Source organism: Rana temporaria, chromosome 6 (genome assembly GCF_905171775.1).
Source record: "Rana temporaria chromosome 6, aRanTem1.1, whole genome shotgun sequence".
Lineage (NCBI taxonomy): Eukaryota > Metazoa > Chordata > Amphibia > Anura > Ranidae > Rana > Rana temporaria.
The window spans coordinates 217,239,661-217,267,094 of record NC_053494.1 but is presented as its reverse complement, the minus strand read 5'-3'; the positions used below and the strand labels follow the sequence as shown (position 1 = coordinate 217,267,094).

The 27,434-nt window shown below is 50.9% G+C and overlaps 1 protein-coding gene across 1 annotated transcript in view; it reads right to left on the bottom strand.

The window, feature by feature from the left end:
* Window positions 1–25,272, bottom strand: part of PTPN4 (protein tyrosine phosphatase non-receptor type 4) — a 130,520-nt gene extending 105,248 nt beyond the window's left edge. Inside the window, exon 1 of the mRNA XM_040358245.1 lies at window positions 25,090–25,272. The gene's annotated coding sequence lies outside the window, so the exon portion shown is untranslated. The remainder of the gene's footprint in view (window positions 1–25,089) is intronic.
* Between the last annotated feature and the right edge of the window lie 2,162 nt (window positions 25,273–27,434).

The following is a 27,434-nucleotide window of genomic DNA, read 5'->3' as shown; positions in this document are numbered from 1 at the left end:
TTGAAGCGTGACATGTTGGGTATGAATTTACGCGGCGTAACATTATCTTTCATAATATTAAAAAAAATGGGGATAACTTTACTGTTGTCTTATTTTTTAATTAAAAAAAAGTGTAATTTTTTCCCAAAAAAGTGCGCTCGTAAGTTAGAGCGAGAGCAATAATTCTAGCTCTAGAATAGAACGTTTTTGACAAGCGCAGTTTTTTCTCCCTATAATTCTAGCTCTAGACCTCCTCTGTAACTCTAAACTGGTAACCTGTAAAAAAAAAAATTAAAGCGTCGCCTATGGAGATTTTTAAAGTACCGAAGTTTGGCGCCATTCCATGAGTGTGCGCAATTTTAAAATTTTAAAGCGTGACATGTTGGGTATCTATTTACTCGGCATCTTTCACATTATACAAAACAAATTGGGCTAACTTTACAGTTTCGTTATTTAATTCATGAAACCATTTTTTCCAAAAAACAGGCGTGTGAAAAATGATTGCGCAAATACCGTGCGAGATAAGAAGAGATAAAAAGTTGCAATGACAGCCACTTTATTCCCTAGGGTGTCTGCTAAAAAAAAATATATATAATGTTTGGGAGGTTCCGAGTAATTTTCGATCAAAACAATTATGATTTTTACATGAAGGAGAGAGGTGGCAGAATAGGCCCGGTATGGAAGCGGTTAATTTCTTTAACGTTAAAAAAAAAACCATCCTACGATATAAAAGTGTTCCATTTTCACTCTGGGTGGAGGGAGTGGGTTTTCGGACATACCCTGAAGCCTAGGGGGAAAACATGTGGCCATCAGGCGACTTCCTCCCCAACTCTGGGGGGGGGGGGGGGTTAATAGAGTCCCCCCCCCGCCTAGCAGTCATTGATTGGCCTCGGCTGACCATAAGGTGCGGGGTCTGACTAGACTTTTGGTTAGGTGGACCCGAGTGTGCCTTAATCCATCAGGAGTCTTGTATCCCGGGGGGGGTCAGGGAGGGGTTACTCCCAGGGGTGGCCCATCCATTAAGGGCTAATGCCCCCCCCCTATCCATCGCCACCTTCCCCTATCCAGCCCCTTGCAGGTCACCAGATGCATGGATTCCAATCAGGGGGGGACGGGGACGCAGAGCATTGCGCTACGAGCCCTCCCAGCCAATCAGGAAGCGGGTTTCCCGTCACCCGATTGGCTGAAAGGACAGGGGATCCTATTGGATGCCTAGGAGGAAGGGAAGCACGCTGGAAGCCGTAGACGGAGGAGAGGACACGGACCTGCTGCACACCACCCAGCAAACAGACGTCGTTCCAGTCCTCCAAGACCATAGAGGCAAATCAGAGAAGAATTGGTCTCTGTTCACCTCCATTGCCAGCCGCGCCCACCGTCGGATAGTTTTTTTGGGCGTGCTAAAGAAAAACGGTAGGCCTCAGAAATGCCAGCAAGCGGTGGCAGGGGGAATCTCCCCTCCTGTTGCTTCTGAAAGCGATCCAACGGCTAATTAGCCACTTGGACCGCTTTCATGATGAGAAAGCCAATCGTCGGCTGAAAAATAAATAAAAAATACAGAGGGTTATGGCCGATAACTTCAGCCGTAACACCGGGAAACCACTTCAAAGCCGCAACTTATATATACACACACGTATTGCAGTCGTGAAATGGTTATATTCCTCTCGGTACAATGAACGCCAACCGCTGAACACACACAATACAACTGAAAACCTGCGCCAAAGACAATCGCATTCCTGCTCTCCTACATCGCGCTCTTCCTCCCCCGTCACCCCGGACTTCACGAAACCAGAGAGGACGGGCGAGAGGGGAAAGACTCCGGCGTAAGTGACTCGTCTCCACCAAGCCGCGCTCATCCGATGCGACACCACACCAGAAAAACGCTTTAAAAGCTGCCTCCGCTATCTCCTCTCAATGTGACGAGACGCCGCCGCCGGTGACATTATGCAGAGTGAAGGCGTTCGGAGACGGGCCGCTGTAATCGTTGCCCGGCTCCGCTTCCCTCTAGGATTAAGCTGGAAATTGATCGCTTGCTTAAGATGCACCGACTGCCATCGGTTTTCCTGTCCCAGGGTAACGACGCTCACCGCGCTGGAACTACGGAGGAGCAGCGTTGTCGACCTTAAGGCCCCCCGTTCACACCTCAGCGTTTTGGAGCTTGAAGCTCCAAATCGCTGGAGGGGAAAAAAAAAAAAAAATCAATGATTCTCTATGGAGACGTTCACATCTCCACTCCAAAACGCCTGAAGATCAAACAAGTTCTGGAGCTTGTTTTGTCGCTCGAATCGGGCGTTTTTGGGGCATTTGTATTCCCATAAAAATTTATGGAAACGCAAATTTTTTGCTCAAAAAAAAAAAAAAAGTTACAAATAAAATAGTAATAATATATGAATAAATAAATCTAAAATAAGTACACAAATAACTAAAAATTATCATAAATAAGTAAAATAAATGGAGAATATGGAATATATTAATAAATAACCTCTGACCTTAAAAAATATGAAATATATTATTAATAATAATAAAAAAAAAAACAACACCCAAACTTAAACAAAAAAATACATTATTATTATTATTATATATTTTTTTGTGTTAGGGTGCTGTTAATTTATTATTATTATTTTTTTTTTTAAGGGGAAAAAGGCTAGAGTTAAGGGTTAATTATTTATGTATTGTTACTTAGTATTAATTTAATGAATACATTTTTTATGATTTTGTGTATTTATTCTACATTTATTTATTCATTTATTATTCATATAATAATAATAATAATAATAATAATAATAATAATAAAAAATAATCCTAACCCCAACTCCTAATCCTAACCTAAACTGAACTTGAACCCCTTACTCTAACAGAAAAAAAAACATTATTATAATAAATAAATTAATAATAATAAAAAGCAAAAAAAAAAAAGCTAATGGAAAAAGCAAAAAAAGCTGAAATACCTAGCAACAAATGATGCAACAGATAATAGTTTTCTCTATTGGCCAATAAAAAACCCGCCAAAGCCCATACAAATGCGCAAAAACGCCTGGAAAACGATTGAAAAAAATGCCAGAAAAGCGCTCAAAGACGCTACGTTCAGGTGTGAATTCAGCCTAGAGCGATACTACAGATCACCTCACCCTCTTCTATATAAACATAGAGGGGGGGCATGCAAGACCAGATGATCACGTGACCACCATGATTAGTTGCGATCTGGTATTTACTTGGAGCGCCAACGCAGTGGCTCCAGCGTCTCTCCCCAAATTAGGGTGCCGGCACATGTGCCAATTCAATAAAAGCAGTGCGACATGCAAGTGAACGTCACATACCAAGCAGCTCCAGGTGGAAAAACTGCTACAGCTCCTCCCATTAAGACTTCCCCCCCCTACCTCCTCCCATTAAGACTCCCCCCTACCTCCTCCCATTAAGACTCCCCCCCCTACCTCCTCCCATTAAGACTCCCCCCCCTACCTCCTCCCATTAAGACTCCCCCCCTACCTCCTCCCATTAAGACTCCCCCCCCCTACCTCCTCCCATTAAGACTCCCCCCCCACCTCCTCCCATTAAGACTCCCCCCCACCTCCTCCCATTAAGACTCCCCCCTACCTCCTCCCATTAAGACTCCCCCCCTACCTCCTCCCATTAAGACTCCCCCCCTACCTCTTCCCATTAAGACTCCCCCCTACCTCTTCCCATTAAGACCCCCCCCACCTCCTCCCGTTAAGACTTCTCCTCACGTTAAGACTCTCCCCCCACCTCCCACACATGTTTCACCTCTGTGCCTCTGTCATAAAGATATGGTTGTGGAGCAAGACTACAGGTATTTATGCATCATCAGCCCCTGTAGTCTTGCTCCACGACCATACCTCTATGACTAATCCCCGGAGATGAGATGAAACGTGCCAGTGAGCATGGCTTTGGAAAGCGGGAAATGGCCTCCTGTTAAGCCATGCCACCCCTCCCCACGTATTTTGCCTCACCCACGAGGCTTAGTCATAGAGGTATGGTCATGAAGCAAGACTACAGTGGCTCATGAAGCATAAAATACCCATAGTCTTGCTCCAAGACCATACTTCTATGGCTGAGCCCTGAGGATGGGACGAGCCCTGAGGATGGGACGAAACGCGCCAAGGTGGAGCGGCCGTTTTTCACTTTCCATGGAGCCGCTCGATGGTGTGCTGCATTCACTAACTTGCACATCACACTGACTGGCTGTCACATGATCAGCACCCGGGCCTGCCAGCTACCGGTCACTAGTACCGGTACAGTAAAAATAATCCGACATATAACATTCAGTGGGCAGCAAGTCTGCCAAGTCAAGCGGCCAATTAGCTGCTTGATCGCTTTCAGAGGCAGCGGGGGGGGGGGGGTCTTGTGTCCCCTCCCTCCCACAATGTTTCTCGGGGCTTACTGGGAAACGATCCGTCAGGTTTGCGCGGCTGGTCAAAGAGGTTAGGAGAGACCAGATCGTCTCTGATCACCTCTATGATCTTGGAGGACCAGAGCGACGTCATGACGTCACTTACTTTCTAGGGCGGAAGTAAGCAATTGTTTTTTTTCCCCCTAGGATGGGAGATTAAGGGAGGGGAATATGTGCTTGGGGCGGGTTCGTGCTTGGAGGGCAAGTTTGAGGGGTAAAGGATTTGTGCACATAATGCTCATATATCTTTGGGGGGGGCGCAATTTTGCATGTTCGTCCTGGGCTCTAGATGACCTTGTCCCAGTGACCGCCGTCTATCCAGTGCAGAAAACGCTCGCCCCCACATATATTGTACATAAAAATAAAACAAAATAAAAATAATAAGAATATATATAAAAAAAAAAAAAGGAAGAAAAAAAAGAATGAATTAATTATAGAGAATGATGGAAAAAAAATAAAATGAATTTCAGATTTGTTTCACCTTTGCTGATGCCGCAGGGAGTAGGTCTACCCGTCCAGGAACGCGGTAACACCCCCTCCCCCCAGAGCTCACCTATAAAAAGGGTAACGTAAATATTTCTAATAAATTAAAAAAAAAAAAAAAAAAGGGGTAATAATATCGTCTCTGTTTTTCTTTAAATTAGGCCCAGCGAGCGGCGCGCCCCCTTCATTTCGTGCCTTTGGCGCGGCTGGAGACATCGCTATTATCAGACAGGTGCAGGAGGAGCAGCTCATCAACACCGATTTTTATTAGCCGAGATAACCAGAGCTAACAGACCCCGTCCGTCGCCACCGCCGCTGCGCTGATAACAGATCTACACACATTCACACCGTCTACCGCCATCCAATTACTTCACAGATAAAAGACGCACTGCTATCCAAACAATGAGACCAGATAAAAAAAAAAAAGTCATAAAAATACAAAAGTTCATTATACTGCAGGATTTCTGCTTTAATTAAAGAGACTCTCACCAAATGTTAAAAAAAAAAAGAAAGGAAGAAAAAAAAATGAACAAATTAAAAGGGTAACCCAGCTATCCTGGGGGAAAACAAAAATAAAAAATAAGTAAATAAAATTTGCAGGGGCAGGAAAAAAAAAATGAATTAAAAAAGGGCAACTCAGCTATCATGGGAAGAAGAATTTTTTTTTTTTGCAGGTGCAGAAAAATGTATTAAAAAGTAACCCAGCTATCAGCTATGGGGGGGGGGGGGGGGGGGGGAATCCCCAAATAAATAATAATAAAAAAAAAAAAATTATGAATTAAAAAGGGTAATCCAGCTATCATGGGGAAAAACAAAAAATAAATAAATAAAATTTGAAGGTACAGAAAAAATTAATTATAGGGTAACTCAGCTATCATGGGGGAAAGAAAAAAAAAATAAGAAAAAAAATGAATGAATTAAAAAGGGTACTCCGGCTATCATGGGGAAAAAAAAAAAAAAATCATATAAATAATAAAATAAAAAAAAAAAAAAAAATAAATAAAAATGAATGAATTAAAAAAGGGTACTCCGGCTATCATGGGGGAAAAAAATCCCCAAATAAATGATAAAAATAAAAAACATTAATAAATTAAAAAGGGTAATCCAGCTATCAGGTGGAAAAACAAAAAATAAATAAAATTTGAAGGTACAGAAAAAATTACTTATAGGGTAACTCAGCTATCATGGGGGAAAGAAAACAAAATCAAATAAAATGATAAAAGAAAAAAAGAAAAAAAAATAGAAGAAAAACAAAAATGAATGAATTAAAAAAAGGGTAATATCATGGGGGGGGGGGGGGAAATCCCCAAATAAATGATAAAAATAAAAAAAAAAATTAAATGAATTAAAAAGGGTAATTCAGCTATCATGGGGAAAAACAAAAAATAAATAAAATTTGAAGGTACAGAAAAAATGTATTAAAGAGTAACCCTGTTATCAGCTATGGGGGGGGGGGGGAGAATTCCCAAATAATAAAAAAATAATGAATTAAAAAGGGTAATCCAGCTATCATAGGGGAAAAAAATAAATAAATAAAATTTGAAAGTACAGAAAAAAAAAATTCTATCATGGGGAAAGGGAAAAAAATCAAATGAAATGATAAAAAAAAAAAGAAGGAAAAAAAAAACGAATGAATTAAAAAAGGGTAATCCGGCTATCATGAAAAAAATAAATAAATAAAAAAAATCAAATAAATAACAAAAAAAACGTAAAAAAATTTTTGAAGGTACAGAAAAAATGAATTAAAAGGTTAACTCAGCTATCATGGGGAAAAAAAAAAAATCAAACAAAAATAAATAAATAATAATAAATAAATGAATTAAAAAAAGGTAATCTGGCTATCATGGGGGGAAAATAAAAATAAAATAAAAATGAAATTTGCAGGTGCAGAAAAATTAATTAAAAGGCTATCACGGGGGGAAAAAAAATATAAAAAAAAATACAAAAATAATAATAAAAAAAATAAAAAAAAAATACAGCATATACAATGGCTACACAAGTCGTCTGCTAATTGAATGTTATTAAAAATGTTCATTCTGCAGTCGCTGTCATTTTCTGTAAAATGTAATATGGCCACCTGGAGGGGTTCTGCACACAGCTGGTACATAGAGCCCCCCCCCACCCCCCCCCAACACAGAAGTGTCATTTCCCATTTATGTGATTGGCTCACTGATTTTCCCAGAAGTCTGCACTGATTTACCAGTCCTATTTTGGGCATCCCCTGCAACAAAAATTTTATTTTTGGAGAGATACTTCCAAAAGTGAAATCACGGTTAAACGGGACCCAGACCCTGCCATGCTCCTCATTAGAGCCCTGCAGGTGCAGCAGCTGATTGATAATAAAAATCACTCCCAGACAGATTCACTATGCACATGGACACAGAGAAACAAACCGCTATTTCTTCAGACTAACAAAAAGAGAAGGAATCTGCAACAAAGTGTGTTACAATCCCTGCAAAGTACAGAGATCACCCAGAGGGGGGGGGGGGGTTCCAAGTTACTCTTTAACCACTTGCCGACCAGTCACATACCGGGTATCAAGTCCACCGGAACCGCTGGCCAATCAGAGTGCGAGCCCACGAAAGCTAGGGCGCGAATCGCAGCCGATGCATCTTGCAAGTGGTTAAAGAGTAACGCGTTTGGTATCTATTTACTCGGCGCAACATATTTTATATTTTACAAATTACAATAAAAATTTTGAAAACTGTATTATATCTCCCAAAAAATTCCAGGAACACGGCTACGCCCCCTCATAAACATGGCGACGCCCCCCACAAACGGGGTGACGCCCCCAGGAACGCGACTACGCCCCCCGTAAACGTGGCGAAGCCTTCCATAAACGTGGTCACGCCCTCCATAAACATGGTGACGCCCCCCATAAACGAGGCGACGCCCCCAGGAACGCGGCTACGTCCCCCCCATAAACGTGGTGACGCCCCCCATAAATGTGGCGACGCCCCCAGTGCGGATGTGTACGCCCAGCTGACATATCATCAGAAAATCCTCAATGAGACGAGAACGGACGCAGCGCACAGATTGATGAGAACGAGGGATGACATTTGTCACCGTGCCAGTCCTGGCAGCCGGGGGGTAGACGAAGCCCCCCCCTCCCCCGCCGGGCGCAAGGCGTATAAAGCCGTCCTTTGTGCTCTCTGAATTATGCAGACAGCATGTTACGGGGGGGGGGGGGGGGGGTCACTTAAAAAGTTTACATTAAATACGCAGAGCTAACAACCGCCATGGGAGTGTCCCGTGTGACCCCCGTCCAGACCGACACGATTCGCTTATTCCCAGTAAACACAACGGGGCGGGATCACTGTTATGTGTTCCTAAGCTGTAATGTCTAACCTGCTGTACCCACCAACCCCCAGACATGATACAGGAGACGGTCAGAGACTGCAGACACGATACATTAGAGATGGTCAGAGACTGCAGACACGATACAAGGGATGGTCAGAGACTGCAGACACAATACAAGGGATGGTCAGAGACTGCAGACACGATACAAGAGATGGTCAGTGACTGCAGACACGATACAAGAGATGGTCAGAGAAGGCAGACACGATACAAGGGATGGTCAGAGACTGCAGACACGATACAGGAGATGGTCAGAGACTGCAGACACGATACAAGGGATGGTCAGAGACTGCAGACACGATACAAGGGATGGTCAGAGACTGCAGACATGAAACAGGGGATGGTCAGAGACTGCAGACACGATACAGGAGAGGGTCAGAGACTGCAGACGCGATACAAGGGATGATCAGAGACTGCAGACACGACACGGGAGATGGTCAGAGACTGCAGACACAATACAAGGGATGGTCAGAGACTGCAGACACGACACGGGAGATGGTCAGAGACTGCAGACACGATACAAGGGATGGTCAGAGACTGCAGACATGAAACAGGGGATGGTCAGAGACTGCAGACACGATACAGGAGAGGGTCAGAGACTGCAGACGCGATACAAGGGATGGTCAGAGACTGCAGACACAATACAAGGGATGGTCAGAGACTGCAGACACGATACAAGAGATGGTCAGTGACTGCAGACACGATACAAGAGATGGTCAGAGAAGGCAGACACGATACAAGGGATGGTCAGAGACTGCAGACACGACACGGGAGATGGTCAGAGACTGCAGACACGATACAAGGGATGGTCAGAGACTGCAGACACGATACAAGGGATGGTCAGAGACTGCAGACATGAAACAGGGGATGGTCAGAGACTGCAGACACGATACAGGAGAGGGTCAGAGACTGCAGACGCGATACAAGGGATGATCAGAGACTGCAGACACGACACGGGAGATGGTCAGAGACTGCAGACACAATACAAGGGATGGTCAGAGACTGCAGACACGACACGGGAGATGGTCAGAGACTGCAGACACGATACAAGGGATGGTCAGAGACTGCAGACATGAAACAGGGGATGGTCAGAGACTGCAGACACGATACAGGAGAGGGTCAGAGACTGCAGACGCGATACAAGGGATGGTCAGAGACTGCAGACACAATACAAGGGATGGTCAGAGACTGCAGACACGATACAAGAGATGGTCAGTGACTGCAGACACGATACAAGAGATGGTCAGAGAAGGCAGACATGATACAAGGGATGGTCAGAGACTGCAGACACGACACGGGAGATGGTCAGAGACTGCAGACACAATACAAGGGATGGTCAGAGACTGCAGACACGACACGGGAGATGGTCAGAGACTGCAGACACGATACAAGGGATGGTCAGAGACTGCAGACATGAAACAGGGGATGGTCAGAGACTGCAGACACGATACAGGAGAGGGTCAGAGACTGCAGACACGATACAAGAGAGGGTCAGAGACTGCAGACACGATACAAGGGATGGTCAGAGACTGCAGACACAATACAAGGGATGGTCAGAGACTGCAGACACGATACAAGAGATGGTCAGTGACTGCAGACACGATACAAGAGATGGTCAGAGAAGGCAGACACGATACAAGGGATGGTCAGAGACTGCAGACACGACACGGGAGATGGTCAGAGACTGCAGACACGATACAAGGGATGGTCAGAGACTGCAGACACGACACGGGAGATGGTCAGAGACTGCAGACACGATACAAGAGATGGTCAGAGACTGCAGACACGACACGGGAGATGGTCAGAGACTGCAGACACGATACAAGGGATGGTCAGAGACTGCAGACACGATACAAGGGATGGTCAGAGACTGCAGACATGAAACAGGGGATGGTCAGAGACTGCAGACACGATACAGGAGAGGGTCAGAGACTGCAGACACGATACAGGAGAGGGTCAGAGACTGGGGACACGATACAGGAGAGGGTCAGAGAAGGCAGACACGATACAAGGGATGGTCAGAGACTGCAGACACGACACGGGAGATGGTCAGAGACTGCAGACACGATACGGGAGAGAGTCAGAGACTGCAGACACGATACAAGGGATGGTCAGAGACTGCAGACACGATACAAGGGATGGTCAGAGACTGCAGACACGATACAGGAGAGGGTCAGAGACTGCAGACATACTACAGGAGAGGGTCAGAGACTGCAGACATGATACAAGGGATGGTCAGAGACTGCAGACATGATACAAGAGATGGTCAGAGACTGCAGACACGATACAGGAGAGGGTCAGAGACTGCAGACATGATACAAGAGATGGTCAGAGACTGCAGACATGATACAAGAGATGGTCAGAGACTGCAGACATGATACAAGAGATGGTCAGAGACTGCAGACACGATACAAGGGATGGTCAGAGACTGCAGACATGATACGGGAGATGGTCAGAGACTGCAGACACGATACAAGAGATGGTCAGAGACTGCAGACACGATACAGGAGAGGGTCAGAGACTGCAGACACGATACAAGAGATGGTCAGAGACTGCAGACACGATACGGGAGATGGTCAGAGACTGCAGACACAATACAAGAGAGGGTCAGAGACTGCAGACATGATACAAGAGATGGTCAGAGACTGGGGACACGATACAGGAGATGGTCAGAGACTGCAGACACAATACAAGGGATGGTCAGAGACTGCAGACACGACACGGGAGATGGTCAGAGACTGCAGACACGATACAAGGGATGGTCAGAGACTGCAGACATGAAACAGGGGATGGTCAGAGACTGCAGACACGATACAGGAGAGGGTCAGAGACTGCAGACACGATACAAGGGATGGTCAGAGACTGCAGACACGACACGGGAGATGGTCAGAGACTGCAGACACGATACAAGGGATGGTCAGAGACTGCAGACACGACACGGGAGATGGTCAGAGACTGCAGACATGAAACAGGGGATGGTCAGAGACTGCAGACACGATACAGGAGAGGGTCAGAGACTGCAGACACGATACAAGAGAGGGTCAGAGACTGCAGACACGATACAAGAGATGGTCAGAGACTGGGGACACGATACAGGAGAGGGTCAGAGAAGGCAGACACGATACAAGGGATGGTCAGAGACTGCAGACACAATACAGGAGAGGGTCAGAGACTGCAGACGCGATACAAGGGATGGTCAGAGACTGCAGACACGACACGGGAGATGGTCAGAGACTGCAGACACAATACAAGGGATGGTCAGAGACTGCAGACACGACACGGGAGATGGTCAGAGACTGCAGACACGATACAAGGGATGGTCAGAGACTGCAGACATGAAACAGGGGATGGTCAGAGACTGCAGACACGATACAGGAGAGGGTCAGAGACTGCAGACGCGATACAAGGGATGGTCAGAGACTGCAGACACGACACGGGAGATGGTCAGAGACTGCAGACACGACACGGGAGATGGTCAGAGACTGCAGACACGATACAAGGGATGGTCAGAGACTGCAGACATGAAACAGGGGATGGTCAGAGACTGCAGACACGATACAGGAGAGGGTCAGAGACTGCAGACACGATACAAGAGAGGGTCAGAGACTGCAGACACGATACAAGGGATGGTCAGAGACTGCAGACACAATACAAGGGATGGTCAGAGACTGCAGACACGATACAAGAGATGGTCAGTGACTGCAGACACGATACAAGAGATGGTCAGAGAAGGCAGACACGATACAAGGGATGGTCAGAGACTGCAGACACGACACGGGAGATGGTCAGAGACTGCAGACACGATACAAGGGATGGTCAGAGACTGCAGACACGATACAAGGGATGGTCAGAGACTGCAGACATGAAACAGGGGATGGTCAGAGACTGCAGACACGATACAGGAGAGGGTCAGAGACTGCAGACGCGATACAAGGGATGGTCAGAGACTGCAGACACGACACGGGAGATGGTCAGAGACTGCAGACACAATACAAGGGATGGTCAGAGACTGCAGACACGACACGGGAGATGGTCAGAGACTGCAGACACGATACAAGGGATGGTCAGAGACTGCAGACATGAAACAGGGGATGGTCAGAGACTGCAGACACGATACAGGAGAGGGTCAGAGACTGCAGACGCGATACAAGGGATGGTCAGAGACTGCAGACACGGGAGATGGTCAGAGACTGCAGACACGATACAAGGGATGGTCAGAGACTGCAGACACGACACGGGAGATGGTCAGAGACTGCAGACACGATACAAGGGATGGTCAGAGACTGCAGACATGAAACAGGGGATGGTCAGAGACTGCAGACACGATACAGGAGAGGGTCAGAGACTGCAGACACGATACAAGAGAGGGTCAGAGACTGCAGACACGATACAAGGGATGGTCAGAGACTGCAGACACAATACAAGGGATGGTCAGAGACTGCAGACACGATACAAGAGATGGTCAGTGACTGCAGACACGATACAAGAGATGGTCAGAGAAGGCAGACACGATACAAGGGATGGTCAGAGACTGCAGACACGACACGGGAGATGGTCAGAGACTGCAGACACGATACAAGGGATGGTCAGAGACTGCAGACACGATACAAGGGATGGTCAGAGACTGCAGACATGAAACAGGGGATGGTCAGAGACTGCAGACACGATACAGGAGAGGGTCAGAGACTGCAGACACGATACAGGAGAGGGTCAGAGACTGGGGACACGATACAGGAGAGGGTCAGAGAAGGCAGACACGATACAAGGGATGGTCAGAGACTGCAGACACGACACGGGAGATGGTCAGAGACTGCAGACACGATACGGGAGATGGTCAGAGACTGCAGACACGATACGGGAGATGGTCAGAGACTGCAGACACGATACAGGAGATGGTCAGAGACTGCAGACACGATACAGGAGATGGTCAGAGACTGCAGACACGATACAGGAGATGGTCAGAGACTGCAGACACGATACAGGAGATGGTCAGAGACTGCAGACACGATACAGGAGATGGTCAGAGACTACAGACACGATACAGGAGATGGTCAGAGACTGCAGACATGATACGGGAGATGGTCAGAGACTGCAGACATGATACAGGAGATGGTCAGAGACTGCAGACATGATGACTGCAAGAAGAAAAGAAGACAATGTGACGGACATAAACCAGACCATTTACCTACTAGCCCCCGGTCTACAGACTACTTTTCCTTCACTGGCCTGAGTACTGCATGCAGGAGCCCCTCAAGGCCCCCCCCCCAGGCTGCAGGTTGGGCACCAGGGGTTTAAAGCATTCTGGGTAATAGTTCTGGAAATAATTCCGGAGGTGTGCGAATATGATAACACGGCGAGGAATGTCACCCGGCCTATTCCAGAATCCGCAGGCGCGGCAGTCACACCACACATCCCCCATCATTCCAGCGGCGGCGTGCGGGGATCACTATCTTGTGAGCGGGGATTAGAGGGATAATAAGGTTACAGCCGGGTGCAGGTCACAGCCGCTAACGACTTCCTAAACAATCCATTAGGGACTCTCAGCGTTTCATCAGGTCTCACCGCTTATTGCATACCAAACATATTTCCATCCGCTACAAAGCGTCTCGCGTTACACGGCTGGGGAGATGCGGCAGGTCCCATAGTCATAAAGATTTCCCGGGACGCACGGCGCAGGTCCAGCAACGGTCGCTACAAAAAAGTGTACAGAAAAGGATCCACAACTCGGAGCGCCGCATCAAACTATTTACAACTCGCCCCGTCAGCGTCAATTATCCCTTCCAATGCCCCCCCCCCCCCCATAGAAAATAAAAAAAATGTGCAAGAAATGTAGGTTGAGTGCGCACCGGAGCGAAACGCGCAAAATACATGCACGCCGCGGTGCAATTCATCATCAATATCATCCCAATGCATGTGTGTTTTAGTGCACCTCAATGCAGGAGAACGCACTACCATCAGTGGCGGCAGGTGCTCAAATTTTTGTTGGGGCGCAAACAAAAGAAATCAATCGCAGCCTCACTGTGCCCGTCAAACACAGCCTCACTGTGCCCGTCAAACGAAGCCTCACTGTGCCCGTCAAACGCAGCCTCTGCACACAGTGAGAGCATTTGATGGGCACAGTGGCTGCCCATCAAATGATGGAACGCAGCCACTGTGCCCATCAAATGCTGTCACTGTGCCAAACGCAGCCACTGTACCCCATCAAACGCAGTCACTGGACAAAGGGAGAGCATTTGATGGGCACAGTGGCTGCCCATCAAATGATGGGACACAGCCACTGTGTGCAAACGCAGCCTCACTGTGCCCATCAAACGCAGCCACTGCACACAGTGAGAGCATTTGATGGGCACAGTGGCTGCCCATCAAATGATGGAACGCAGCCACTGTGCCCATCAAATGCTGTCACTGTGCCAAACGCAGCCACTGTACCCATCAATTGCAGCCACTGTGCCCATCAAACGCAGCAAAGGAACACAGTGAGAGCATTTGATGGGCACAGTGGCTGCCCATCAAATGATGGAACGCAGCCACTGTGACCATCAAACGCAGCCACTGCACACAGTGAGAGCATTTGATGGGCACAGTGGCTGCCCATCAAATGATGGAACGCAGCCACTGTGCCCATCAAACGCTCTCACTGTGTCCATCAAATGCCGCCACTGTACCCATCAAATGCCGCCACTGTACCCATCAATTGCTGCCACTGTGCCCAAACGCAGCCACTGTGACCATCAATTGCAGCCACTGTGCCCATTAAACGCAGCCACTGAACACAGTGAGAGCATTTGATGGGCACAGTGGCTGCCCATCAAATAATGGGTCGCAGCCACTGTGTCCATCAAAACGCAGCCACTGTGCCCATTAAACGCAGCCACTGAACACAGCGAGAGCATTTGATGGGCACAGTGGCTGCCCATCAAATAATGGGTCGCAGCCACTGTGTCCATCAAAACACAGCCACTGTGACCCATCAAACACAGCCACAGTGCCCATCAAACACAGCCACTGTGCCCATCAAACACAGCCACTGCACACAGTGAGAGCATTTGATGGGCACAGTGGCTGCCCATCAAATGATGGAACGCAGCCACTGTGCCCATCAAACGCCCTCACTGTGTCCATCAAATGCCGCCACTGCACCCAAACACAGCCACTGTGCCCAATCAAATGCAGCCACTGTAAAGTTCGCCCAATTTTCTTGTATAATAGGAAAGTAGTAATTACGCCGCGAGAATCATTAAAGAATTGTGATCTTTTTTCTAAGCAAAAAATAAACAGAAATCGCGATTCTCATTTTTCACAGAATCGTGGCGCTCTACTTGCCTGGTTCACGTGGTTTCACATTACGCCATAACCCGCGAAGCACGACTGCCCGCCATTATTTTTACCAGCTATCCTTTATTGCAAAAACATGTAGAACGGCTGTAGAACAGCCAACGCGTTTCGGCCATCAGGCCTTTAGTCATAGCTGAAGTAAAATACTACAAACATTTAAATAGTGGATCGAGCGGTCACATGACCCAGAAAAATAAAAATACACAGGTGAGCCCAAACGCGTTCAACAAATTATCTTAGAGATAATCTCTACCAGACGCTTTTTTTTTCAGCTGGCGATTCTCTGATAAAAGTGGTCCAAGCAGTGGATGTGCCGCTGGATCACTTTAAGGTTGACCTGTACGATCGCTAGCCCCGAGAACCGATCCGGCGGCTAGTAGCAGAGATGAGCAAAGAAAAGATGGCCTCCGCTCATCTCTAGGTTCTAGGAGGATTGGACCTTGTGCGTCCATGCGTTGAGGAACGCACCAGCGTGAATGGGCCCCTGAGGAACGCACCGGGCGTGAATGAGCCCCCGGGGAATGCACCGGCGTGAATGAGCTCCTGAGGAACGCACGGGGCGTGAATGAGCCTCTAAAGGAACGCACCGGGTGTGAATGAGCCCCTGAGGAACGCACCGGGTGTGAATGAGCCCCTGGGGAACGCACCGGGTGTGAATGAGCCCCTGAGGAACGCACCGGGTGTGAATGAGCTCCTGAGGAACGCACCGGGTGTGAATGAGCCCCTGAGGAACGCACCGGGTGTGAATGAGCCCCTGAGGAACGCACCGGGTGTGAATGAGCCCCTGAGGAACGCACCGGGTGTGAATGAGCTCCTGAGGAACGCACCGGGTGTGAATGAGCCCCTGAGGAACGCACGGGGTGTGAACGAGCCCCTGAGGAACGCACCGGGTGTGAACAAGCCCCTGAGGAACGCACCGGGTGTGAAGGAGCCCCTGAGGAACGCACCGGGTGTGAATGAGCTCCTGAGGAACGCACCGGGTATGAATGAGCCCCTGAGGAACGCACCGGGTGTGAAGGAGCCCCTGAGGAACGCACCGGGTGTAAATGAGCCCCCGAGGAACGCACCGGGCGTGAATGAGCCCCCGGGGAATGCACCGGCGTGAATGAGCTCCTGAGGAACGCACAGGGCGTGAATGAGCCTCTAAAGGAACGCACCGGGTGTGAATGAGCCCCTGAGGAACGCACCGGGTGTGAATGAGCCCCTGAGGAACGCACCGGGTGTGAATGAGCTCCTGAGGAACGCACCGGGTGTGAATGAGCTCCTGAGGAACGCACCGGGTGTGAATGAGCCCCTGAGGAACGCACCGGGTGTGAATGAGCCCCTGAGGAACGCACCGGGTGTGAATGAGCTCCTGAGGAACGCACCGGGTGTGAATGAGCCCCTGAGGAACGCACGGGGTGTGAATGAGCCCCTGAGGAACGCACCGGGTGTGAACGAGCCCCCGAGGAACGCACCGGGTGTGAATGAGCCCCTGAGGAACGCACCGGGTGTGAATGAGCCCCTGAGGAACGCACCGGGTGTGAACAAGCCCCCGAGGAACGCACCGGGTGTGAAGGAGCCCCTGAGGAACGCACCGGGTGTGAAGGAGCCCCCGAGGAACGCACCGGGTGTGAAGGAGCCCCTGAGGAACGCACCGGGTGTGAAGGAGCCCCTGAGGAACGCACCGGGTGTGAAGGAGCCCCTGAGGAACGCACCGGGTGTGATTGAGCCCCTGAGGAACGCACCGGGTGTGATTGAGCCCCTGAGAAACGCACCGGGTGTGAATGAGCCCCCGGGGGGAGCACATCATACTTGGGATAAACGTAGATCGATGCTGCAACAACTGCACACTTCTATGTCACTTATGTTACCCTGCGCTAAGCAGATGACGTCTTGCTTCCGATTGGCCGATACAGGCGACACCCTCCATCTCCCTGGACTCTTGTTTCTAGCAGAGCTGCGAGTCGTTCTCTATAAGGAGAGGATTCCCCCGGCGACAGATGATGTAACACCGATCGGCAGCAGCACAGGGATGAGTCACTTGATTGACGCCGGATTTTACAAAGAGCGGATTAAATCGGGAGGCCGGCACACGGCCGGGAATTCTACGACACCGATACCAAACCAGCCGGTGTGTCACCACATATCCCAGCATGCCGAGCAACACCCGGGATGTGTGACGCTGCAACAGCTGGAGAGCGATGGGCACTCACACTTCCTAGAGCGCAACCTGTGGCCCTTTATATTCAGCCCTCTGAGCCCCTGACGACACTAATCTGTGCTTCCCTACTGTCCTGTTATATCAGCGATTTCTACCAGTCTCCTGCGTCGCGTCTGCAGCCTCCGACCGTCTCCTACGTCTGCAGCCTCCGACCGGCTCCTGCGTCGCGTCGGCAGCCTCCGACCGTCTCCTGCGGCGCGTCTGCAGCCTCCGACCGTCTCCTGCGGCGCGTCTGCAGCCTCCGACCGTCTCCTGCGGCGCGTCTGCAGCCTCCGACCGTCTCCTGCGGCGCGTCTGCAGCCTCCGACCGTCTCCTGCGGCGCGTCTGCAGCCTCCGACCGTCTCCTGCGGCGCGTCTGCAGCCTCCGACCGTCTCCTGCAACGCGTCTGCAGCCTCGGACCGTCTCCTGCAACACGTCTGCAGTCTCTGAACGTCTCCTGCATCACGTCTGCAGTCTCTGAACGTCTCCTGCATCACGTCTGCAGTCTCTGAACGTCTCCTGCATCACGTCTGCAGTCTCTGAACGTCTCCTGCATCACGTCCGCAGTCTCTGTCCCTCTCCTGCAACACGTCCGCAGTCTCTGACCATCTCCTGCAACACGTTTGCAGTCTCTGTCCATCTCCTGCAACACGTCTGCAGTCTCTGTCCGTCTCCTGCAACACGTCTGCAGTCTCTGTCCATGTCCTGCAACACGTCCGCAGTCTCTGACCATCTCCTGCATCACGTCCGCAGTCTCTGTCCGTCTCCTGCAACACGTCCGCAGTCTCTGTCCGTCTCCTGCAACACGTCCGCAGTCTCTGACCGTCTCCTGCAACACGTCCGCAGTCTCCGTCCATCTCCTGCAACACGTCCGCAGTCTCCGACCATCTCCTGCAACACGTCCGCAGTCTCTGACCATCTCCTGCAACACGTCCGCAGTCTCCGACCATCTCCTGCAACACGTCCGCAGTCTCTGACCATCTCCTGCAACACGTCCGCAGTCTCTGACCATCTCCTGCAACACGTCTGCAGTCTCTGACCATCTCCTGCGTCGCGTCTGCAGTCTCTGACCATCTCCTGCGTCGCGTCTGCAGTCTCTGACCATCTCCTGCGTCGCGTCTGCAGTCTCTGACCATCTCCTGCAACACGTCCGCAGTCTCTGTCCATCTCCTGTATCATGTCCCCAGTCTCTAACTATATCCTGTTGTGGGTCTGCTGTCTCTGACACTGAATATTCACTAAATCATATGTGTGGCCCTTAGGGGATTCTGAGGGCCGCACTTGAGGCCCCCATATCAAGAAAATTGACCACTCGTACCCTAGAGCCTCTACTTCACGTAACGGCATTCATGATTCTGCCCTGCCAGCCAGATCAGTATACACGTTCAGTCACGTGTACTGAACGAGGCTGAACCCAAGCCAGAGGGTACCCCCAGTTCTGTTGCTGCCCCCCTTCCCAAACCTGATGCAGCCCCCCCCCCCCCCATATCAGGAGATGTGAGGGGTCATGCACAGTCAAGAGGCGGCAGTCCTGCCCTGAAATCCTGCAATGGACGGCATAAAGCTCAGACCAAAGGCTTGCAGAGGGAAATCTGGGAGGACGCCATTGCTGGTCTTCCTGTCTGAAAATATCGCTTGTCGCCTTCTGGTGATCCGTTGGCTTCAGTACTTTCAGGCTCAAAACAAGCATGAAGAACGGGAGGAGCTCTGCATTCACTGGCTGCATGCTTGTCACAAGCATGAAGAACGGGAGGAGCTCTGCATTCACTGGCTGCATGCTTGTCATGGGCTCCACAAAAAGGTGTGGATCACGGAGGCAGCCAGATTGCTAGCATTTCCAGAAAGAAGCAGAAATGGCCGCCCGTTTCTTTTAGCCAGCCTGGGTTTCCAAAGTTTAACCCCTTCAACACCGGGAACTTAACCCCCCCTCCCCCCTTTCTGCCCAGGACAATTTTCAGTGCTGTCACACTTTGAATGACAATTACGCGGTCATGCAACACTGTACACGACATTTTTATCATTTTATTTACACAAATAGAGCTTTATTTTGGTGCCATTTAATCACCACTGGGTGTAACACTCCTACCTGACGCTGCGGCGAGCTACCAGTCCTACCTGACGCTGCGGCGAGCTCCCACTCCACAAGTGACGCTGCGGCGAGCTACCAGTCCTACCTGACGCTGCGGCGAGCTACCAGTCCTACCTGACGCTGCGGCGAGCTAACACTCCTACCTGACGCTGCGGCGATCCAACACTCCTACCTGACGCTGCGGCGATCCAACACTCCTACCTGATGCTCTACCACTCCAACCTGACGCTGCGGCGATCTACCACTCCAACCTGACGCTGCGGCGATCTACCACTCCAACCTGACGCTGCGGCGATCCAACACTCCTACCTGACGCTGAGGCGATCCAACACTCCTACCTGACGCTGAGGCGATCCAACACTCCAACCTGATGCTGAGGCGATCCAACACTCCTACCTGACGCTGAGGCGATCCAACACTCCAACCTGGCGCTGCGACGATCTACCACTCCAACCTGATGCTGAGGCGATCCAACACTCCTACCTGACGCTGAGGCGATCCAACACTCCTACCTGACGCTCTACCACTCCTACCTGACGCTGAGGCGATCCAACACTCCTACCTGACGCTGAGGCGATCCAACACTCCTACCTGACGCTCTACCACTCCTACCTGACGCTGAGGCGATCCAACACTCCTACCTGACGCTGAGGCGATCTAACACTCCTACCTGATGCTCTACTACTCCTACCTGATGCTGCGGCGATCTAACACTCCTACCTGACGCTGCGGCGATCTAACACTCCTACCGGACGCTGCGGCGATCTAACACTCCTACCGAACGCTGCGGCGATCTACCGTCCCTTGCACTGCAGCATGGAGAAGAAAGGGTTACTTTGTACGCTATCAAAGCGAACACCAGCCCACATGCTAAAGGTTCATTTACACCAGTGGTGCTCTCTGTAGAGCAATCAACGTCCAGATTGCTCTTTAAAGAGCATTTGACTATTCGCCTCCTCGCGACATTCCATGGCGGCCCTGGAGGGGGGGGGGGGGGCCGAGAGGTGCCATTCACTTGAATGGGTTGCATTCGGCTGATGCTGAAAAGGACAGGGGGGTGTAATTCTTGCAAAGCATCGTGTCAATGCCATGTCCCCCCCCTGCTGATCCTGCAGCTAACGGCATAATGAGGTTTCACCCCCCACCCCATTGTGAAAACGGAAAGTGTGAACAGGCCCCCCCCCCCCCAAGCTCTATGCAGTTTTGCTGTATAGTTGAAGCGCGGTGCTCTCCTTTAACTTATTGTTGTAATGATGTCAGCGTGCGGATCACGGTACGCGGCGTTCACGGCCCGCATTAAACTTTATCAATGATGCACCCCACCCCCCCCCCCTTTTTACATTTAACACGGCGTCCTCCCTGCAGGGGGTTCCAGGTGCTGTCACAGCTGTCAGACGCACGCGATGAACATTAAAGCTGCAGATGACCGGAGCGGCGGAGGGCTCAGCTTCTGCTGCAGGGGGACGCACACAGAAGAAGAAGAAGTGACGTAATGCTACATCTATATCTGTGCGCTCATAGAAGAAAAAGGAAAACGTCTGTCAGCACCACACCAGAATAAAAACACAAATCACCAGATAGCGGGGGGGGGGGGGGGGGGGTTTGGGGGTTTGGGGCAAGCTTTCGGGGGGGGGGGGGGGGTTGGGTTCTGGTACATTCCGCGATACAAACCAGCGTCTTTTTTTTTTTTTATGAATGGATAATCTGCAGATCTCCAGACGAAGGGGCTCCGCTCAACAATGCCAGCCGGATCGCAGGAGGATGGTGCCCCCCCCCCCGGGTGATCGAAGGATCAGAGAGATCCACAGCTCAACTCTGGGGTTCATAGCGGGGGGGGGGGGGGTGACACAGGATTGGGGGGGTCACCGGTTTACTTATCCGTTATGCAGAAGCTTAAAAGGGGGATAAGGTGCCCCTCGGCTGGCAGAGGATTAGGGTCACTGGCATGCCAGATGCGACCCTCTTCAATACACTGCCCTAGGGGGGGGGGGGGGGTAATGGGGAAGGGGGAGGGGTGGTGGCTCTGGAATTCAGGATTAGGGTCACTGGCTTGTAAGATGTGACACCCCTCCCCCTTCTTTAATACGCTGCCCTAGTAGGGGGTATAATATGCCCCTCAGTAGGATGGAGGGGGGGGGGCTCAGGAATTAAAGATTAGGGTCACCAGCATGCAAGATCTGCGCCAAGAGCGACCCACCTCCATTCACTGTCATGGAAGGGGGGGTATGTACCCCTCGGCACAGAGGGGGTTGAATAAGGCTACTGGCATGCAAGATCTGTGCCCTGTGGGTGACTCTACATTCAATGCCCTATTAGGGGGGGTATAATATACCCCTCATCTGGAAGAAGAATTGAAAGAGGGGGGGCACAGGTATTGAAGATTAGGGTCACCAGCAATCAATATCTGCACCCTGAAGCTGACCTATCTATATCTAATGTCCCAGAGGGGAGGGTAAAATATACCCCTCAGCGCTGGTGGGGAGGGGGGTGGAGAATAAATCTACTGGCATGCAAGATCTGTGCCCTAAAGGCAACCCTCCATCCAATGCCGGGGAGGGTAAAATATACCCCTCAGCGCTGGTGGGGAGGGGGGTGGAGAATAAGGCTACTGGCATGCAAGATCTGTGCCCTAAAGGCAACCGACCATCCAATGCCCGGGGGGGGGGGGGGAATATACCCCTCAGCGCTGGTGGGGAGGGGGGTGGAGAATAAGGCTACTGGCATGCAAGATCTGTGCCCTAAATGCAACCCTCCATCCAATGCCCGGGGGAGGGGGTAAAATATACCCCTCAGCGCTGGTGGGGAGGGGGGTGGAGAATAAAGCTACTGGCATGCAAGATCTGTGCCCTGTTAGCGACTCTCCATCCAATGCCCTAGTGGGGGGTATAATATGCCCCTCAGCTTGAAGATGAATTGGTGGGGGTTTTCGGGCTCAGGAATTGAAGATTAGGGTCACCAGCATGCAAGACCTACACACCATGAAGGCGACCCACCTCCATCTAATGCCCCCAGAGGGGAGGGTATACTTTGCCCCTCAGCTGGCACGTGGGGTGGGGTGATGGCTATGGGATTGAATAACAGGGTCATTGGCATGCAATATCTGTGCCCTAAGGGGTACCCAGCTCCATACACTGTCCTAGAAGAGGGTGCAATATGTCCCCTCAGCTGGCAGAAGGATGGTGAGGGGGGATGGTTAGGGGGGGGGGGGGCGACAGCTCTGGAATTCAATACCTGTGCCCTAAGGGGTACCCACCTTCATACAATGCCCTACAGGAGGGTATAATGTGACGACTATGGAATTCAGGGTCATTGGCCTGCCAAATATGCTGCAATGGGTGGGGGGGTATAATGTGCCCCTCAGCTGGCACAGGGGGTGGAGTGACAGCTATGGAATTGGAGAATAGAGTTACTGGCATGTAAGATCTGTGCCCTAAGAGCTGGGGGGGGGGGGGGGGGGGGTATAATACACCCGTATGCTGGCAGAAGCATTGGAGAGGGGGGGGGGGGTGGCAGCTCAGAAATTGAAGATTAGGGTCACCAGCATGCAAGATCTGTGCTGAGAGTGACCCATTTCCATTCATTGTCCTAGTGGGGGGGGGGAATATGCCCCCCAGGAGGCAGCAAAATGTGTGTGGGGGGGGGGGGAATATGCCCCCCAGGAGGCAGCAAAATGTGGGGGGGGGGGGGTGACATGACAGCTGTGGAATTGGAGATTAGGGACACCAGTATGCAACCTGCCTCCATCCACTGCCCTGCAGAGGGGGGGGGGTTATAATGTGGCCCTCAGCTGGCACAGGGGGTGGGGGTGACGGCTGTGAATTAGAGAACAGGGTCACTGGAATGCCCGATCTGTGCCCTAAGGGCTACCCACCTCCATCAGCTGCCCTGGAGAAAGCGGGGCCTTCAGTTGGCATAGGGGTGACTGCTACGGAATTCAAGATTAGGGTCGCTGGCTTGCAAGATGTGACTCCCCCCACCCCCCCAATACACTTGGGGTACAACGTGCCCCTCAGCTAGCACAGGGGGTGGGGGTGACGGCTCTGAAATAGGAGAATAGGGGCACCGGCATGCAAGATCTGTGCAGAGAGTGACCCCGCCTCCACCTGCCTTGGGGGGGGGGGTATAATATGCCACTGGAAGGGGGGGGGGGCTTCAGTTGGCACGGAGGATGGGATGACGGCTCTGGAATAGGAGAATAGGGGCACCGGCATGCAAGATCTGTGCAGAGAGTGACCCGCTTCCAGCTGCTGCCTGGGGGGGGGGGGGGTATAATATGCCACTGGAAGGGGGGGGGGGGGGCTTTAGTTGGCACTGAGGGTGGGGTGACGGCTCTGGAATAGGAGAATAGGGGCACCGGCATGCAAGATCTGTGCAGAGAGTGACCCGCCTCCACCTGGGGGGGGGGGGGGGTATAATATGCCACTGGAAGGGTGGGGGGCTTCAGTTGGCACGGAGAATAGGGGCACCGGCATGCAAGATCTGTGCAGAGAGTGCCCGCCTCCACCTGCCTGGGGGGGGGGGGTATAATATGCCACTGGAAAGGGGGGGCTTCAGTTGGCAGAGGGGGTGACTGCTCTGGAATTCAGGATTAAGGTCATTGGCTTGCAAGATGTGACCCCCCCAATAAACTTTGGGTATAATGTGCCCCTCAGCTGGCACAGGGGGTGGCGTGATGGTTCTGGAATTGGAGAATAGGGGCACCGGCATGCAAGGTCTGTGCAGAGAGTGCCCGCCTCCACCTGCCTGGGGGGGGGGGGGGTATAATATGCCACTGGAAAGGGGGGGGGGGCTTCAGTTGGCAGAGGGGGTGACTGCTCTGGAATTCAGGATTAGGGTCATTGGCTTGCAAGATGTGACCCCCCCCCCCCCAATAAACTTTGGGTATAATGTGCCCCTCGGCTGGAACAGGGGGTGGGGTGACGGCTCTGGAATAGGAGAATAGGGGCACCGGCATGCAAGATCTGTGCCAAGAGCGACCCGCCTCCATCCGCTGCCTTGAGTGGGGGGGGGGGGGTTAATATGCCTGCCCCTCAGCTGGCAGAGGGGGTGACATCACTGGCATGCAAAAATCTGACCTACTCATCTGCCGCCCTGGGGGGGGGGGGGGGGGGGGAGGCTGGCAGAAGGATTGGGGGGGGGGAGGACCTGAAGATTAGGGTCACCAGCGCCATGCATGATCTTTGCCCCCCCGAGTACCACCCTCTGGGTATACAACGCCCCACAATGTGACACACAATAGACACACATACAAGTTTACCTTCATATAAGAGCCGGTCTTGCGGTTCGCAGGGAAGAACGTGGAGGGGTGGGGGTGGGGTAGTTGGGGGGGGGTTCTTCCAGTTGCACCCGTCGGGTGGTCTCAGCTCCTCTGGAGGGTCGTCGGAGGCGGCGGCATCATTCCCAGGAGACGGAGCGTCATGCTGCAGCCGGGCGCAGGGATCTCCGGGGGGGGGGACAGAGCGGGTAATCAAAGGAGGTGGGGGGGGGGGGATTGGATTGCAGATGATCAGAGAGATCTGGGGGGGGGGGGAGAGTTTGGGGGGGGTACCCCTATGGGGGGGCAATGGTCACCCCCACTGCAATCTATAGGAGACGGCAGTGGGGAGGTGAGGAGTTATGCAACTGTTGAATGCAGAGTGATAGAGGGAGATAGATGTATGGGGGGGGGGGGGGCAGATGTATATAGGGCTGGAGGATAGATGTGGGGGGGTCAGATGTATAAATGGAGGGGGGTAGATGTATATATATAGGGGGGTAGATAATGGGGGGGGGTCAGATGTATATTGGGGTGATAAAGAATGATGAGACAGATATAGGGGATAGGCAATGGGGGGGGTCAGATGTATATATGGGGCTATAGGTAATGGGGGGGGTCAGATATATATAAGGGGGGCAGATGTATATAGCTGGAGACAGCGGCAGAATCTATAGGTGATGGGAAGGCGTAGAGGAGGAAGGGGGATGTCTGGGGATCTATACAGAAGAGGGTGATGGGAAAATATTGGATGTATAGGTCTTGGAGGATCAATCTATTGGGTAAAAGGTTGTGAAGGATCTATAGGGGACCCGGCAGGCAGGAGATATTTGCAGGTCCCCGGCAGATCTATAGGTCCCGGCAGACAAAAGTATGTTATATCCAGGTGGACCTGTAGGCTCCAGGGTACATTCCAGACGATCTTTAGCTGTCAAAGATGTAAAAACGTCCCAAGGGTGACAATCTGGGAGATCTATATGTTCCGGCAGGATGATCTATAGGTGACGGGGGCCCTTGGAGATAACAAACAAACCGGTGGATCTATAGGTATCAGGGGCCCCCCTTTGGAGACAACGATCAGATACACACAGGTGGATCCTTAAGCTCCCGGAGATGATGAATTTATAGCCAATAGAAAAATCTATATGTTCCAAGATCAGCCTATAAACAGCGATGACGGGCGTTCCCGGTGAATGTATAGGCAGCTCATGATCAATAATCCGGAAAACCCCCAATATATCTCGGAAGTCAGTTCTATAGGTGACAGGAAGAGTCTGAAGTTCCAGGTGAGGAAGCCTCTACAGGTGAAGTCTATCATATAGGTGACAAGGGGCCTCTCACTGACACTGTACACATACAGTCCTTCTGAAAGTGGTCCTATAGGTGTCAGTGGACATATACGGTCTGCATACCGCTGACGATACAGGTAAACAGTCCCTGTGATGTCGTTCTGTAGGCGACATGGAAGTTATACAGTGTTTCTCTATGGGTGACACTGGGTGACCAGTGTGTTTGCTTCTATAGGTAACACTGGATGTATAGAACCAAAGAACAGGCGGATGTCTATAATCCTGGGTGGTCCGATCCTATAGGCGACACCCAGTGTATGCAGTCCTTATTCTGATTATATAAGTGACACCAGATGTATAGTCCTGGGTGTTCTGATCATATAGGTAACACAAGATGTATACAGTCCTAGTGGCCAAACTTCTATAGGTGACACCAGATGCAGAGACACGAGGCAATAAAAAGCAGTTCTATGGGTGACTGCAAATGTATAGTCCCTATAAGCACGCTTCTGTAGGTGCCAAATGCCCACAGTCCTGGTGGGTAAGCTTCTATGGGTGAAACCAGATGTATGCGGTCCTGGCGGACATCCTATGGATGACACCATATATATACAGTCCCGGTAGGCATTCCTCTATAAGTGACACCAGATGTCTATGATCCTATAGGCGACACCGGGTGCAGAGGTGGCTTTAAAGCGACACCAGCTCTACGATATATGCAGTCCCAGCAGGTATTATTCTATAGGTGACGCCAAGCTGTACGGTGGTTTGCAGTCCCAGTGGGTACAATTCTATAGGGGACACCAGATTTGAGGGGCCCCTTTATGGTTGTTCCTCTGTAAGTGGCCCCAGATTCCACCGGATCTATACAGTCCTGCCAAGTACGATTCTATAGGCGGCCTCTAATATCCTGTGATAATTTTATAGGCGACACCACGTGTATACAGCCCAGTTGAATATGATTATATAGGTGACATCAGATTTATACAGTCCTGCCAAGTACAATTCTATAGGTGGCACCAGCTGCGGCTCCGCAGGCGGCCTCTAATGTCCTGGTGA